Source organism: Elephas maximus, chromosome 25 (assembly GCF_024166365.1).
Source record: "Elephas maximus indicus isolate mEleMax1 chromosome 25, mEleMax1 primary haplotype, whole genome shotgun sequence".
NCBI classification, from domain to species: domain Eukaryota; kingdom Metazoa; phylum Chordata; class Mammalia; order Proboscidea; family Elephantidae; genus Elephas; species Elephas maximus.
The window spans coordinates 145,613-162,415 of record NC_064843.1 but is presented as its reverse complement, the minus strand read 5'-3'; the positions used below and the strand labels follow the sequence as shown (position 1 = coordinate 162,415).

The 16,803-nt window shown below is 38.6% G+C and overlaps 1 pseudogene; it reads left to right on the top strand.

Moving 5' to 3' along the window:
* The first annotated feature begins 1,466 nt into the window (after positions 1–1,466).
* On the top strand, positions 1,467–2,402 carry LOC126067801 (olfactory receptor 5D18-like; annotated as a pseudogene).
* Positions 2,403–16,803: the final 14,401 nt, after the last annotated feature.

Sequence of the window (16,803 nt, the reverse complement as noted above, 5' to 3'; positions counted from 1 at the left end):
TCAGCCCTCAGTTCTCTGTTGTGGGTCAGTGAGGGCTCTGTTTAATACACAGAGAAAGCAGACCCGGGAAACTTATCTTTCCAGTACTCCACTAAAACAATTACAGTCAGATCCCTATCAGAAATGTCTTTGCATTATAATAGCCACCTTGTTCCCTGTAGGGGTGAAAGCCCAAGACTGTGGATCTCATATGCTTGGCTGGAGCTGGTTCTGTATTTTTAGTCCAATTTCGAGAAGTCAGGGAAGGATTTTTGATCCTTGGGTTTTTTGTAGCTGCTTCTCTCAGGCCAGGAGAATGGGTTAGGAAATCACCAAAAAAAAAAAAAAAAAAAAAACCTACAGAGCACTTCACTCTCTCACTCAGGAAGTTCCAATGTTAATGAAACCGTCTGGGAAGGAGATGGGAGGGATCAGATAGATTGGAGAGAGTAGCACCCCGGAATATAGACAAAGTTACTTATCTTGCTTGGTGATGACTTTTTTATCTGAGATTCCCGAGGGGTGTGTAGCCTGTGTGCGTTGGCTGGGTTGAGATTGCCCCCAAGGGTCAGGCCCACCTCCTTTGCCTGTGCTGTCTCAGAAGCTGTGGTCAGTTCCTCCGCTCCCAGTCCAAAGCCCAGCACCAATTTCCCCTGCTGGGACGCCACACTCCAAGCTCCAAAACTAGTCTCTGCCTCCCCATGCCTTCTCCTCCTGTCAGTGGCATCACTCTGCCTGTGTGCACTGCCTGGGCTTCCCCCGAGGTCACTTCTGGGGGCTTGGGCTGCGTCCTGTGTTTGCGCCATCTCAGGATTCCGTGCTCAGCAACCCTGTGCCCAGTCCAAAGCCTGGCACCAAGGTTTTCTGACTGGGACGCTGGCTCCAGGCTCTGAAAACAGTCATTGCTTCACCGTGGTTGCTCATTCTCAGCCTCTGTCACTCAGGTCAACTCTTTAGATTTGTTTTTATTGGTCGGGGTTCGTAGATTGTCATGTATGTGATTCATTCTCTTGTTTTTCTGAGTCTTTGTTGAAAGAGGGATCCGAGGTAGCTTCTACCTAGTCAGCCATCTTGGCCTGTCACCAAGTTTGTCCATTCTTTATGTCCATAGTGTGTACATGTTATCAAATGATTAAATGATATAATTTAGGTTTTTCTGATTTTTGTTATTGACTATGAGGCTGACATAATCCAACATCAGGTTAGGCTTGTCTTCTATCAAATGAAACATTCAAGGAGAACTGAAGGTGCTACGTGAGTACTTGCCTTAAAATTACCATAAAATCTCTAAATTCTTTAAGTCATAATCATGTTTTAAAGTTTTAAAAATTTACCACATTTTGGTTAATAAAAGCGTAGATTCTGAAAGAGATATTCTTTCCAGTCTCAGCAAGGGGAAGTTGATCCAAGCTTCCTATATCCCCACTCTCTTTAATTTTTTTTTTTAACTTCTAGAACTGGCTTTCAGATTTTGACAAACAGAAGCCATGTTGTTGTCAGAGTGTAATAAATGTGGTGTCGCATTCACCCCTTTGGGCTTCTCAGATTACCCAGAAGTACAGTTACCCCTCTTCTTTGTATTTCTGTCCATCTACGGTGTTGCTGTTGTAGGGAATATTGGGATGATTGTAATCATCAAAATTAACCCCAAACTGCACACCCCCATGTACTTTTTCCTCAGCCACCTCTCATTTGTGGATTTTTGCTATTCCTCCATCTTTGCTCCGAAGATCCTGGAGAACCTAGTTGTAGAAGACAGAGCCATTTCACTTTTAGGATGGGTAGTGCAGCTCTTTTTCTTTGGTACCTTCATTGTGACTGAATCTTTTTTATTATCAGTAATGGCCTATGACTGCTTTGTGGCCATTTGCAACCCTCTGCTCTACACAGTTGCCATGTCCCATGACTCTGTGCTATGCTGGTGGTGTGATCATATGCATGGGGAGTAGTGTGTTCCTTGGTGATCACATGCTGTACTTTCAAATTATCTTTTCGTGGTTTCAACACAATCACTTCTTCCGTGAGCTCTCCTCGGTTCTCACTTTTTCTTGCTCTGATACTTCTCTCACCCAGTTACTGCTTTTTATCTTCATCACTTTGAATGATGTGAGTACATTACTCATCATTCTCACCTCTTATGTGTTTATCATTGTCACCATCTTGAAAATGAGTTCAGCCAGTGGTCATCGTAAGGTGTTTTCTACCTGTGCCTCTCGTCTGACTGCCATCACCCTCTTCCATGGCACCATCCTCTTCCTCTACTGTGTGCCCAATCCAAAAACTCCAGATACACCTTCAAAATAGCCTCTGTGTTTTACACAGTGGTGATCCCCATGTTGAATCCCTTCATCTACAGTTTGAGGAATAAGGATGTCAAGAATACAGTCAGCAAGATGATGGACACTAAAGTCTTTTCTCATTGAACATATTGTTTTAGTAGAATTTGTCCCTAATTTGTAAATTAAATGTGTCCAAAAAACAATTTTGAAGGATATTTTAAAATTAACAGTTAATATTGTACAATGGTGAGGTTGTCGATTTTTGGCTTAAAGAGACTAAACTTGGCTTTGTCTCTTCATTACAGGAAAAGATCAGCTATCTCTCTCATCTTTAGCTTTTAAATCTATGCAACTGTGATAAAAGGAACTGGGTCATAACCTGATAAATAAGGCCAAGAGACAATATAGCTATCATAAAGGGCACCTTGCAGAATCTGAATTAACGTTAATTTCATCCCTCTTTCTTATAAGACACTTGGAGTATAGTAGGTTCTCATTAAACACACTTTTTTTGACTACTTATCTACAAACAGCAGTAAAGATAAAACATAGGCTTTGTCTTCAAGGAATACATAATTTGGTGGTACTGCTGGGGCAATAAAGAAAGGGTCTATTGTTAAAGGCAGACTATAATAAATACCTTAAAAGGTTTGAGGCAAGGAATAGTTCAAATCCATTCAGGGACATTAGAAATATATTTTCATAAAGAGGTATTATTTAAAGTTGGCCTGGAGAATGGGCAGGATATTAGGAGAAGGCATATCAGTGAGGAAGGCATTATATTCAGGAGAGACTAGAATGAACAAACGCCAACCAATTTTTATTGAGTAAATACAATATGTTGTACGTATGTGTTTGTGTGTGTGTATGTATGTGTTTTCTTATACTTAGGTTATATTGGCATGAATGCAAACATAAATAAATATTGTCTGTAACATGAATATGTTTTAGAAAGAGCTCCAGCGTGACAGAATGATAAGTTAGAAAGGCTTCACCAGAGGCGTAGAAATGGATCTCAGAGAACCAGTGGCTGCTCTGTGTTTTATGGTATTATTTTGGCTACCCAGCCATCATGAATGTTATATATAATTTATTTATATTTTTTAGAACATGGTCATAATTAGAGTCTTCTTCAACAGAACTCTCAATTTGACCAATCCTTGATTGAAGCCTACAGTTATTTTTTCTAGTAGAGGTGGCAAAAATTACACTGAAGTAAGTTCCAAAACTTTGAGAGATTTGAGGCTTTTCTAGACACTCTTGGAAACCTCTGAAGCTGCCATATGAACAAACACAGACTAGAATATTGGCTAATGAGAGAAAAATAACCAGTTGCCCACTTCTTCCATTATACTATCTGACATTTAGCACACCAGATTTGAGAATGAAACCCTCTTCTGTCAGCTGACGTGCTAGCTGATCTCACAGACCTAAGTAAACTGAGCCCCGATTAGTCAAGCATAGACCTGATCAGCAGAACTGCCCACCTAACCCATATAAGCAGTAATAATGACTGTTGTTTTAATAAATGCATTTTTGCATAGTTTTCTGTGTGTAAGTCATTTGAGTCACTCATTTTCTCAGTTAATGGCAAGATTATCAAAAAGATTTTCCCAAGCCTTATTATATGACAATTTAGACTATTGGTTACATACAGGCTGTTCATTTAAAAAGATGCGATTAAAATTTTAGGGAAGAGCGAAGATGGTGGAATAGACAGACGTTTCCGGCGAGCCCTCTTTACAAAAAAAAGACCCCAAAAAGCAAGTGAAATCAGTATATTTATGACTAGCTAGCAACTCATAGCATCACAAAAGCAAGCTTAGAAAATGAAAAGAGGGGCAGGGGGAGGAAGAGACGGTTCAGAAGCGGAGAGGAGTTACTGGACCGGAATCACAGGGAGCGCTCAGGCACCATTTCTGGAGCAGTGGCAGTGGGCTGGCACTAGCATTCATCCACCGTTTCCCCAGGGAGGAGCTGCCAGCTACACATCCTACTCACAGCTCTGGAACCAGAGAAGAGCGGCACTCTCGGCAAAAACTAAGTACTTGTGTATATTTTACCACATCCCCCCACCCCCAAGCTGGCTTCAGTGGCTGAATTCCCTGGGCATGAGATAGGCACTATTAAGTGCCTAGAGCCATCCTCCCAGCCTTGGAGAAGGGAAAAAAATTGCAACTGGGGGAAAGAAAATTTGCCAGCTCCACTAACCGGGGGAGTTCAGGACAGAAGCGGCTCCTGTCCAGGCATAAATGGTCCATGGACTTTGAGCACCATTACCCTCTACATGGACCTGTATGGGCCTATTTCAGGAGAATAGGCCCTTGTTGGCAAACTACAACCATTTCAGCTTTGTGGTGAAGACATGGGTGTTTAATGTTTGGAATTGCATTGCCTATTAAACAGGGTCCTCACCTACCCACATCAGGGGCCTAAAGACTGTTAGCTCCATTCAGGTCACCCAGCCACCCATGAGAAGTGTCCAAGGATAACTAGTACCTCCCAGTGCCTAGAACCAAAACACTGTGTGCCCATTGTATGTCTGCAGAACCCACCCACCTGCACACTTTAAGGAACAGGAATATGCTTTCCTCAGAGACACTCGGGGGTTGATTCTCAGCCTCCTGCCTTGTTCAGAGCATAACCCCCTGCTGCAATCCAATACTGGTACATACACCAATCACCACTGCCCCTCTAAGACTGTAGGACAGAGCCTGTACCACACACTTGATGATCAGATACCTGGAAACCTGAATTGAATTCATACAAGAAAAGTGAGTGGACTCCTAGATTGATATACCTGAAAACAGGTGTAGCCATCTGGGGAAAGTGTGTCAGAGCTCTAAAGGCAAAAATAATCAAGGTAGCTCACTCAAACAACCCATTTGGGCATATCAAAACAAAACAAAGCAAGAAGCTATGACACAGCAAGCAAGCATAAACTAATACAATAACTTATAGAAGGCTTGGAGACAACTGTCAATATCAAGTCACATAAAGAAATGGACAATGATCAGCTCAACAAACTCTCAAAACAAAGAACCCAGGAATCTTCTAGATGAAAGTGCATTTCTGGAATTACTGGAGCGAGAATACAAAAGGTTAATATACAGAACCCTTCAAGACATCAGGAAGGAAATGAAGCAATACACAGAACAAGCCAAGGAACAGATAGATGAAGTAATTGAAGAAATCACAAAGATTATTCAGGAACATAATGAAAAATTCAATAAGCTGGAAAAATCCATAGACAGAAAGCAATCAGAAATTCAGATTAACAATAAAATAACAAAGTAGACAACTCAATAGAAAGTCAGAGGAGCAGAACTGAGCAAGTAGAAGCCAGCATTTCTGAACTCGAGATAAATCACTTAGCACTAATATATTTAAAGAAAAATCAGATAAAAGATTAAAAAAAAAACAAAGAAACCTTAAGAATCATGTGGGACCCTATCAACAGAAATAACCTATGAGTGATTGGAGTACCAGAACAGGGAGGGATAAGAGAAAATATAGAGAAAACTGTTGAAGATTTGTTGGCAGAAAACTTCCCTGATATGGTGAAAGATGAGAAGATATCTACCCAAGATGTTCATCGAACACCATATAAATTAGTGACATATTATAATCAAACTTGCCAAAACCAAAGATAAAGGGAGAATTTTAACAGCAGCTAGGGTTAAACGAAAAGTCACCTACAAAGCAGAGCCAATAAGAATAAGCTTGGACTAGTTGGCAAAAACCATGCAGGCATGAAGGCAATGGGATGACTTATTTAAAATTTGAAGGAAAAAAATTGCCTGTCAAGAATCATATATCCAGCAAAACTGTCTCTTAAATATGAAGGTGAAATTAGGACATTTCTAGAAGAACAGAAGTTTAGGGAATTTGTAAATTCCTACAAGAAATACTACAGGGAGTCTTTTGGTTAGAAAATCAATAATATCAGGTATCAAACCAAGACTAGAACATTGGGCAGAGCAATCAGAAATCAATCCAGACAGGGAAATAAAAAAAAATGAAGTTAAAAAAAAAAAAAAGCTCAAAACAGGGTAACAGCAATGTTATTATATAAAAGAAGACAACATTAAAACAGTAATGAGGGATTAAGAAACATAATCATAGATCTCCCATCTGGAGAGGAAGATACGGTGATACAAAGAAATAAAAGTTAGGTTTAAATTTAGAAAAATAGAGGTAAATAATAAGGTAACCACAAAGGAGACAAACTATCCTACTCATCAAAATAAAATACAAGGGAAAAATAGAGACTCAGCAGAAACACAGTCAACAACAACAAATATGAGGAAAGGACAATATATAAAGAAAATCTACACAGCACATAAAATTAAGTGGAAAAAGAAACTGTCAACACACAAAAAAAGACATCAAAATGATAGCACACAAAAGGAGCTCAAAATGGATCAAAGACCGAAATATAAAATCTAAAACTATAAAGATCATGGAAGGAAAAATAGGGACAATGTTAGGAGCCCTAATACACAGCATAAACAGTATACAAAACATTACTAATAATGCAAAAGAAAAACTAGATAAATGGGAGCTCTTAAAAATCAAACACCTATGCTCATCCAGGCTTCACCAAAAGAGTAAAAAGATTACCTGAAGACTGGGAAAGATTTTAGCTATGGCGTTTCCCATCAGCACCTGATCTCTAAAATCTACATGATACTGCAAAAACTGAACTGCAAAAAGACAAATAACCCGATTAAAAAATGGGTAAAAGATATGAACAGACAAGTCACTAACGAAGACGTTCAGGTAGCTAACAGATACATGAGGAAATGCTCACTATCATTAGCCATTAGAGAAATGCAAATCAAAACTACAATGAGATTCTATCTCACTCCAACGATGCTGGCATGAATCCAAAAAACACAAAACAATAAATTTGGGGAGGCGGTGGGGAGACTGAACATTTATACACTGCTGGTGGGAATGTGAAATGGTTCAACCACTTTGGAAATCAATTTGGCGCTTCCTTAAAAAGCTCGAAATAGAACTAGCATATGATCCAGTAATACCACTTCTTGGAATACATCCTAGAGATATAAGAGCCTTTACATGAACAGATATATGCACACCCATGTTCATTGCAGCACTGTTTACAATAGCAAAAACCTGGAAGCAACCAAGGTGCCCATCAATGCATGAATGGATAAATAAATTATGGTATATTCACACAATGGAATACTATGCATTGATAAAGAACAGTGAGGAACCTGTGAAACATTTCATAACATGGAGGAATCTGGAAGGCATTATGCTGAGTGAAATTAGTTGCAAAAGGACAAATATTGTATAAGACCACTATTACAAGAATTCAAGAGATAGTTTAAACAGAAAAGAAAATATTCTCTCGTGGTTACGAGAGGGGGGAGGAGAGAGGGTGGGAGAGGGGTATTCACTAATTAGATAATAGATAAGAACTACTTTAGGTGACAGGAAAGATAACATACAATACCAGTAAGTTCAGCACAACTGGACTAAACCAAAAGCAAAGAAGTTTCCAGAATAAATTGAATGCTTTGAAGGTCAGTGTAGCAGGGTCAGGGGTTTTGGAACCATGGTTTCAGGGGACATCTAAGTCAATTGTCATAATAAAATCTATTAAGAAAACATTCTGCACCCCCCCTTGGAAAGAGGTGCCTGGGATCTTAAATGCTAGCAAGCAGCCATCTAAGGTGCATCAGTTGGTCTCAAACCACCTGGATCAAAGGAGAATGAAGAACACCAAGGACACAAGGTAATTAGGAGACCAAGAGACAGAAAGGGACACATAAACCAGAGACTACATCAGCCTGAGACCAGAAGAACTAGATGGTGCCCAGCTACAACTGATGACTACCCTGACAGGGAACACAGAGAACCCCTGAGGGAGCAGGAGAGCAGTGGGATGCAGAACCAAAATTCTCCTAAAAAGACAAGGCTTAATGAGACTAGAAGGACCCTGGTGGTCATGGCCCCCAGACCTTCTGCTGGCCCAGGACAGGAACAATTTCCAAAAACAACTCTTCAGGCAGGAATTGGTTGGACAAGGATTTGGAGAGGGATGCTGATAAGGAGTGAGCTTCTTGGATCAGGTGGACACTTGAGACTATGTTGGCATCTCCTCCCTGGAGGGGAGATGAAGAGGGTAGAGGTGTTTGGAAGCTGCCAAAATGGTTGTGAAAAGAGAGAGTGGAGGCAGGGAGTGGGCTGGCTCATTTGGGGGAGACAAATTGGGATTATGTAGCAAGGTGTATATAAGTTTTTGTGTGAGAGACTGACTTGATTTGTAAACTTTCACTTAAAGAACAATAAAAATTAAAGAAAAAAGTTTAGAAATATTTAAATATTGTAATTTCATTGAATGTTGCTAATATAATGTTTTATAAAATGGAATTATCTTGTGTGCTTTAAATTCGTTTTTATCAATAACTTGGAGATTCTCATTGAGATTATTCAATTCATGGATTATGATCATGACATGAACCCCATTTGATATATTTTATTTAATCATCCTTTAAGCACACTTCCCATCTCTTTAAATCTAAGATAAATAAATAAGCAACATAACTGTCTTGTGAGTGTTTTGCCTACGTGATGTAAGGAATCACCACCAGTTATGTTTTTTTTTTCTAATGGTTTTGGAATTTTGCTATCACTAGACTCCCTTTCTCAGGAGACATGCATTTAGTAACAGTAGTTTGGGGTTGAGTTTCAAAAAAATAATCTAGTAAACAAATACTGTCATCACTACTATATATTAGAGTTCAATATATCATCATATGGGTTAAAACGCATGTCTAATACCAATCTTTTCAATGGAAAGAAATATGCATAAACAAGGACAAAGCCATTGTCTTCCTAGAATGCCTTGTGTAGTTCTATGTGCTTTGTAATTATGCAATAACTAAGGTCATCCTGCTGGCCGTGATGGACTACAACTACTTTGAGGCCCTCTTCAACACACTGCTGTACATGGTCATCATGTCCCACCTGGTGTCTGGATGATACCTGTGAGGAGCCATGTGTTCTCTGATTTGCATGTTGAGATCCTGTCCTAGTTCCCAACATGATTAAACCCTACTTCTGCAATCAATCCCTTTTCTTATCACTTGCTTGAACTGATGTCTCTGTGAATGAACTGCTACACTACATTGTGGTCACTGTCAATGAGATCATCACCATTGTTGCCGCCCTTACCTCCTACTTGCTTATTCTCATCACCATCTCAAGAATGTGGTCAGCAAATGCAAGACAAAAAGCCTTTTCCACCTGGGCCTCCCACCTTGCAGCCATCCTTGTCTTCCATGGAACAATACTTTTCATTCATTTCAGGCCCCACTCTGGCAGCAGTCTGGGCACTGAAAAGAGGCCATGGTGTACCTTACCGTGCTGATTGCTACACTGAATCCCCCGATTATAGCCTGAGAAGCAAGTATGAGAAAAAAGCTGTCACGAAAATAGTGGAATTCAACTCATTTTCTGAGGTACCATTTTCTTTACTGGACTTAGGGTTTCAAAAGGGACTTTTAAGTAGGGATTTGCGTTTGGATGGAAACGGATGAAATGGAAAAGGGAGAAGGATCTAGGGTGCTATGCTTGTTTCTTTATTATCTCTTCACCTTTTAGGCTTATCTTAAAATTTCCAGCACAGTCCAGAGAATAACTTGAATGCATCTGCTGTCTCCCCGCTTTCTCCAATCACTGAGTATTTTGACTGAGTTTGTGGGGTTGTATTAATCCTTAATTTTTTTGTTTTGTGATTTTCTAACATAATGCACGTACAGACACGTGGCTTTCCAGCATTATTAATACTTCTAATAATTTTAATGAATTTACTTTTTTTCTTCCAGGTAATGATATATATTTGTCTCATATCCTCATATACATTATAGTTATTATTATTTTTAATTTAGAGGAAGTTCAAGTGAACGAAAATATTTCTAACTTTCTCCAAAACGCACCGTGATAAAGGCACCCCAAATTCTGTGCTGAACTCATTTTATACTCCTGGGGCTATGTGATTCTCTGTGAGAGGCACAGTTGTAGATTTGCCTGCCTGTTCATGGAAGGATGAGATCATTAAACATCTAGGAAACATTCCAGAATTGTATCTTTTTTTCATTATTATTTTCTTTTTGTGTGTGTGTGTGAAAATTTACACAGCAAGTTAAGTCCCTGTTTTACAGTTTTCTCACCAATAGTTCAGTGACTTTAGGTACGTTTATTACGATGTGTCAACATTGTCTTTAATTGTGTTCTGATTTTCCCATTTCCCGTACTCGATTTGCCCTTATCTGTTATCTTTTCATTTTTGCTTTTGAATGATTGTTGACCTTTTGGTTTCATACTGATGGTTTTTCAGTAGATCACTGATCTTATGGGAAATATCCTTTATTTTGTGTGAAACTCTGCTATTTAGCTAAAAGTTGATCTCAGGGGATTGATTGATTCAGTTCTAGGTTTAAAGAATGTCTCAGAGAAACAGTCTCGGAGCGCCCTGTTTAATATTCCAGTTTGGTTTCGCTATTTATTTTATTTTTATTTATTGTGCTTTAAGTGAAATTTTACAAATCAAGTCAGTCTTTCATACAAAATATTATACACACCTTGCTATGTACTCCTAGCTGCTATCCCCCTAATAAGACAGAACACAACTCCTCTATCGTGTATTTCCTGTGTCCTTTCAACCAGCTCCTGTCTCCCTCTACCTTCTCATCTCACCTCCAGACAGGAGCTGCCCACAGGGTCTCATGTGTCTACTGGAGCCAGGAAGCTCACTCCTCACCACTATCATTTTCTGTCTTATAGTCCCTGTCCAATTCCTGTCCGAAGAGCTGGCTTCAGGAACGGTTCTAGTCTCGGCCTAACAGAGGGTCCAGGAACCACGACCTCCAGGGTCTCTCTAGTCTCAGTCAGGTCATTAAGTCTGGTCTTTCAGAAGAATTTGAGGTCTGCATACCACTGTTCTCCTGCTCCATCGGGGATTCTCTGTTGTGTTCCTGTCAGGGGAAGTCATCAGTGGTAGCTGGGCACCATCTAGTTCTTCCAGTCTCAGGCCGATGTATTCTGGTTTATGTGGCCTGTTCTGACTCTTGGTCTTGAATTTTCCTTATGTCTTTGGTGTTTTTCATTGTCCAGGTGGGTTGAGACCAATTGATGCATCTTAGATGGCCACTTGCTAACATTTTAGACCCCAGATGCCACTCACCGAAGTGGGGTGCAGAACATTTTCTTAAAACATTTTGTTATGCCAATGGGCCTAGATGTCCCCTGAAACTATGGCCCCTAGACCCCTTTCCCTGCTGTTATGGCCTTTGAAGCACTTGGCTGTGTTCAGGAAATTTCTTTGCTTTTGGTTTAGTCCAGTGTGCTGACCTCTCCTATTTTGTGTGTTGTCTTTCCCTTCACCTAAAATAATTCTTGTCTGCTATCAAATTAGTGAATACCCCTCTCTCACCCTCCCTACCCTCATAACCATCAAAGTATATTTTCTCTGTGTTTAATCTTTTCTTGAGCTCTTATAATAGTGATCTCATACAATATTTGGCCTTTGGTGACTAAGTAATTTCACTCGGCATAAAGCCTTCCAGATTCCTCCATGTTATGACACATTTCATGGATTCATTCTTGTTCTTAAATCGTTGCGTAGTATTCCACTATGTGAGTGAGTATATCAAAATTTATTTATCCATTCTTCTGTTAATGGGCACCTTGGTTGCTTTCATCTTTTTGCTATTGTAAACAGTGCTGCAATGAACATGGGTGTGCATATATCTGTTCATGTGAGAGCTCTTATTTCTCTAGAATACATTCCAAAGAGTGGAATTGCTGGATCTTATGGTACTTCTATTTCTAGCATTTTAAGGAAGCGCCAAATCATTTTCCAAAGTGGCTGTACAATTTTACATTCCCATCAGCATCGTGTGTGTTCCAGTCTCTCCACAACCTCTCAATTTATTATTTAGTGTTTTTTTTTTTTTTGATTACTGCCAGCCTTGTTGGGGTGAGATGGTATCTCATTGTAGTTTTTCATTTGCATTTCTCTAATGGCTAATGATTGTGAACACTTCCTCATGCATCTGTTAACTGTCTGAATATCTTCTTTGGTGAAGTGCCTGTTCATATCCTTTGCCCATTTTTCAACTGGATTATTTGTCTTTTTGTTGTTGAGTTATTGCAATACCATGCATGTTTTAGAGATCAGATGCTGATCAGACTTTTTGTAGCCAAAGAGTTTTTCTCAGTCTGCAGGTAATCTTTTTACTCTTTTGGTGAAGCCTTTGGAGGAGCATAGGTGTTTGATTTTTAGGAGCTCCCTGTTACCTACTTTCTCTTCTGGTGTTTATGCACTGTTAGTAATGTTTTACATACTGTTTTTGCCATATATTAGGGCTCCTAGCATTGTCCCTATTTTTTCTTCCATGATCTGTATTGTTCTAGATTTTATATTAAGGTCAGTGATCCATTTTGAGTTAGTTTTTGTGGGTGATGTGATGTATGGGTCTGTTTCATTTTTGTGCAGACGGGTAGCCAGTAATGCCAGCACCATTTGTTAAAGATATTCTCTTTTCTTCATTTAATGGACTATAGTCCTTTGTCAAATATCAACTGCTCATATGTGGATAGATTTATGTCTGGATTCTCAACTCTGCTCCATTGGTCTATGTATCTCTTGTAGTACCAGTACCAGACTGTTTTGACTACTGTGGCAGTGTAATAGTTTCTAAAATCAGGTAGTGTGAGGCATCCCATTTTGTTTTTCTTTTTCAGTAATACCTTACTTACCAGGGGCCTCTTTCCCTTCCATATGAAGTTTATGTTTTGTTTCTCTATCTCGCTAAAAAAGTGTCATTGTTTTTTGGATTGGGATTACATTGTATCTATAGATTGCTTCAGGTAGAACAGACATTTTTACAATGTTGACTCTCCCTTTCCAGGAGCAAGGTATGTTTTTCCACTTATGTGTGTTTCTTTTGATTTCTTGCAGCAATGTTCTGTAGCTTTCTTTGTATAGGTCTCTTATGTCTCTGGTTAGATTTATTCCTAAATATTTTATCTTCTTGGGGGCTATTGCAAATGGTACCAACTTGGTGATTTCCTCTTTTTCTGGCGTAGAGGAATCCAAGTGATTTTTGTACTTTTATCCTGTATCCTGATACCCTGCTGAACTCTTCTATTAGTTCCAGTAGTTTTCTTGAGAATTCTTTAGGGTTTTCTGTGTATAAGGTCATGTAATCAGCAAGTAGAGACATTTTTACTCCTTCTTTACAATTTGGATGCCTTTATTTCTTTTTCTAGCCTAATTTCTCTGGCTAGGTCCTCCAGCACAATGTCGAATAAGCCATCCTATTCTGGTTCCTATTCTCAAGAGGAATGCTTTCAGACTCTCTCCATTTAGGATGATGGTGGCTGTTGGCTTTGTATAAATGCCATGTATTATGTTGAGGAATTCCCCTTCAAATCCTATTTTTCTGAGATTTTTTATCGTGAGTGGGTACTGGACTTTGACAAATAACTTTTTGGCATCAATTGATCAGATCATGTGGTTCTTGTCTTTTGTTTCATCCATATGATGGATTACATTGATTGTTTTTATAATGTTGAACCATCCCTACATACCTAGTATGAATCAACCTTGGGCATGGTGAATCATTTTTTTCATATGTTGTTGAATTCTGTTGGTTAGAATTTGTTCAGGATTTTTGCATCTAAGTTCATGAGGGATAAGTCTGTAATTTTCTTTGGGGTGTGTGTGTGTGTGCGTGTGTTGGTTTGTTTACCTGGTTTTGGTATCAGAGAAATACTGGATTCATAGAATGAATTTGGGAGTATTCCATCCTTTTTTATGCTCTGAAATATTTTCGTGGTAGTGGTGCTAACTCTTCTCTGAAAGTTCGGTTGAATTCTCCGGTGAAGCCGTCATGGCCGGGGCTTTTGTTGTTGTTGTTGTTGTTGCTGGGATTTTTTAAATTACCTTTTCAATTTCTTCTTTTGTTATAGGTTTATTTAGTTGTTCTATCTCTGTTTGCATTAGTTTAGGTAGGGATTGTGTTTCTAGAAAAAAGTCCATTTCTTCTGGGTTTTGAAATTTGTAAGCATACAATTTTTCATAGAAATCTGATATGATTCTTTTAATTTCAGTTGGATCTATTGTGATATCACCCATCTCGTTTCTTTTTTGGATTATTTGCTTCCTCTCCTTTTTTTCTTTTGTCATTCTGGCCCATGGTTAATTGAATTGGTTAATCTTTTCAAAGAAATATCTTTTGGTCTTGTAAAATCTTTCAATTGTTTTTCTGTTCTCTATTTCATTTAATTCTGCTCTAATTTTTATTATTTGCTTTTTTCTACTAACTGAGGGTTCCTTTTGTTATTCCATTTCTATTTGTTGAAGTTTTATGCATAATTCTTTGATTTTGGCTCTTTCTTTTTTCTTCTTTTTTTTTAATGTGTTCATTTATTGCTATAAATTGACTGCTGAAGTCTGCTTTAGTTGTGTACCAAAGCTTCTGATCAGAAATGTTTTAATGATTGCTGGATCATAGGATTGTTTTGTTTCTAGATTTTGGAGAAAGCACCATACCATTTTCCATAGTGGTTGTACCATTTAAAGATACACCAACACTGGTAAGGATTCCAATCTCCCCACATTCTTGTTAACATTTATTGTTATCTGTAGTTTTTTAATCAGTGGAATTTGAGCCTGGGTAAGAAGATATTTCATTGTAGTTTTGACATGCACCTCTCTAATGGAAACCCTCGTGGCACAGTGGTTAAGTGCTATGGTTGCTAAGCAAAAGGTCAGCAGTTCAAATCTACCAGGCGCTCCTTGGAAACTCTATGAGGCAGGTCCACTCTGTTCTATAGGGTCACTATGAGTCAGAATTGACTCGACGGCAATGAGTAAAGGTAAGGTAATAGCTAATAAACTTGAAAACCTTTCTTACGTTTATTGGCTGCTTGGATATCCTCTATGCTGAACGTTCTGTTCATGTGTTTGCCCATTTTGTGATTGGGTTGTTTGTATTTTTGCTGGTGAGTTGTTGCAATTTTTATAGGTCTTAGATATTAGACCCTTATCAGATGAAACATTTTCAGAGATTTTTTCTCAGTCAGTAGGTTTTCTGTTTACTCTTTTAATAAAGTTTTCTGCTGAGCATAAACTTTTAATATTTATGATGTCACATTTATCTATCCAACATAAATGGTGGATATACACATGGACCTTGTCATATGGAATACGCAGTAATCAAATTGACTACATCTGTGGAAAGAGTCTATAGAGAACTCAATATCATCAGTCAAAACAAGGCCAGGTACTGACTGTGGAACAGACCATCAATTTCTCATGGGCAAGTTCAAGATGAAACTGAAGAAAATTAGAACAAGACCGGAGGGCCAAAATACAACCTTGAGTATATCCTACCTGAATTTAGAGACCATCTTAAGAATAAGTTTGACACACTGAGCATTAACGACCAAAGTCCAGATCAGTTGTGGAATGACATCAAGGACATCATACATGAAGAAAGAGCTCATTAAAAAGACAGGAAAGAAAGAAAAGATCAAAATGAATGTTAGAAGAGACCATGAAATTTGCTCTTGAAAATCAAGCAGCTAAACCAAAAAGCAGAAATAATGAAGTAAAAGAACAGAACAGAAGATTTGAAAGGGCAATGTGAGAAGACAAAGTATTATAATGACATGTGCAAAGAGCTGAAAATAGAAAAACAAAGGGGAAGAACATGTTTGGCATGTCTCAAGCTGAAAGAACTGAAGACAAAATTCAACCTTCAGGAGCAATAGCAAAGATTCTAAGGGGAAGTACTAAACAACGCATGAAGCAACAAAAGAAGATGGAAGGAATATACAGAGGCATTATACCAAAAAGAATTTGTTAATATTCAACCATTCCAAGAGACAGCTTATGACCAGAAACCCATGGTACTGAAGGAAGAAGTCCAAGCTACACTGAAGGCATTGGCAAAAAACAAGGCTTCAGGAATCTATGAAATATCAGTTAAAATATTTCAACAAACGAATGCAGTTCTCGAAGTGAACAGTCCTCTATGCCAAGGAATTTGGAAGACAGCTATCTGGCCAACAGACTGAAAGAGATCCAAATTTATGCCTTTTCCCAAGAAAGGTGATCCAACTGAATGTAGAAATTATATAACAATATCATTAATAGCAGATGCAAGCAAAATTTTGCTGAAGATCATTCAAAAGCAAGTGCAGAAATATATCCACAGTGAACAGCCAGAAAATCAGGCTGGATTCAGAAGAGGATGTGGACCCAGGGATATCATTGCTGATCTCAGATGGATCCTGGCTGAAAGCAGAGAATACCAGAAAGATGTTCACCTGTGTTTTATTGACTCTGCAAGGCATTCAACTATGTGGGTCATAACAATGTATGGATAAAATTGCTTGTGAAGAATGGGAATTCCAGAATACTTAATTGTGCTCATGAAGAACCTGTACATAGATGGAAAGGCAGTTCAGACAGAACAAGGGGATACTGTTTGGTTTA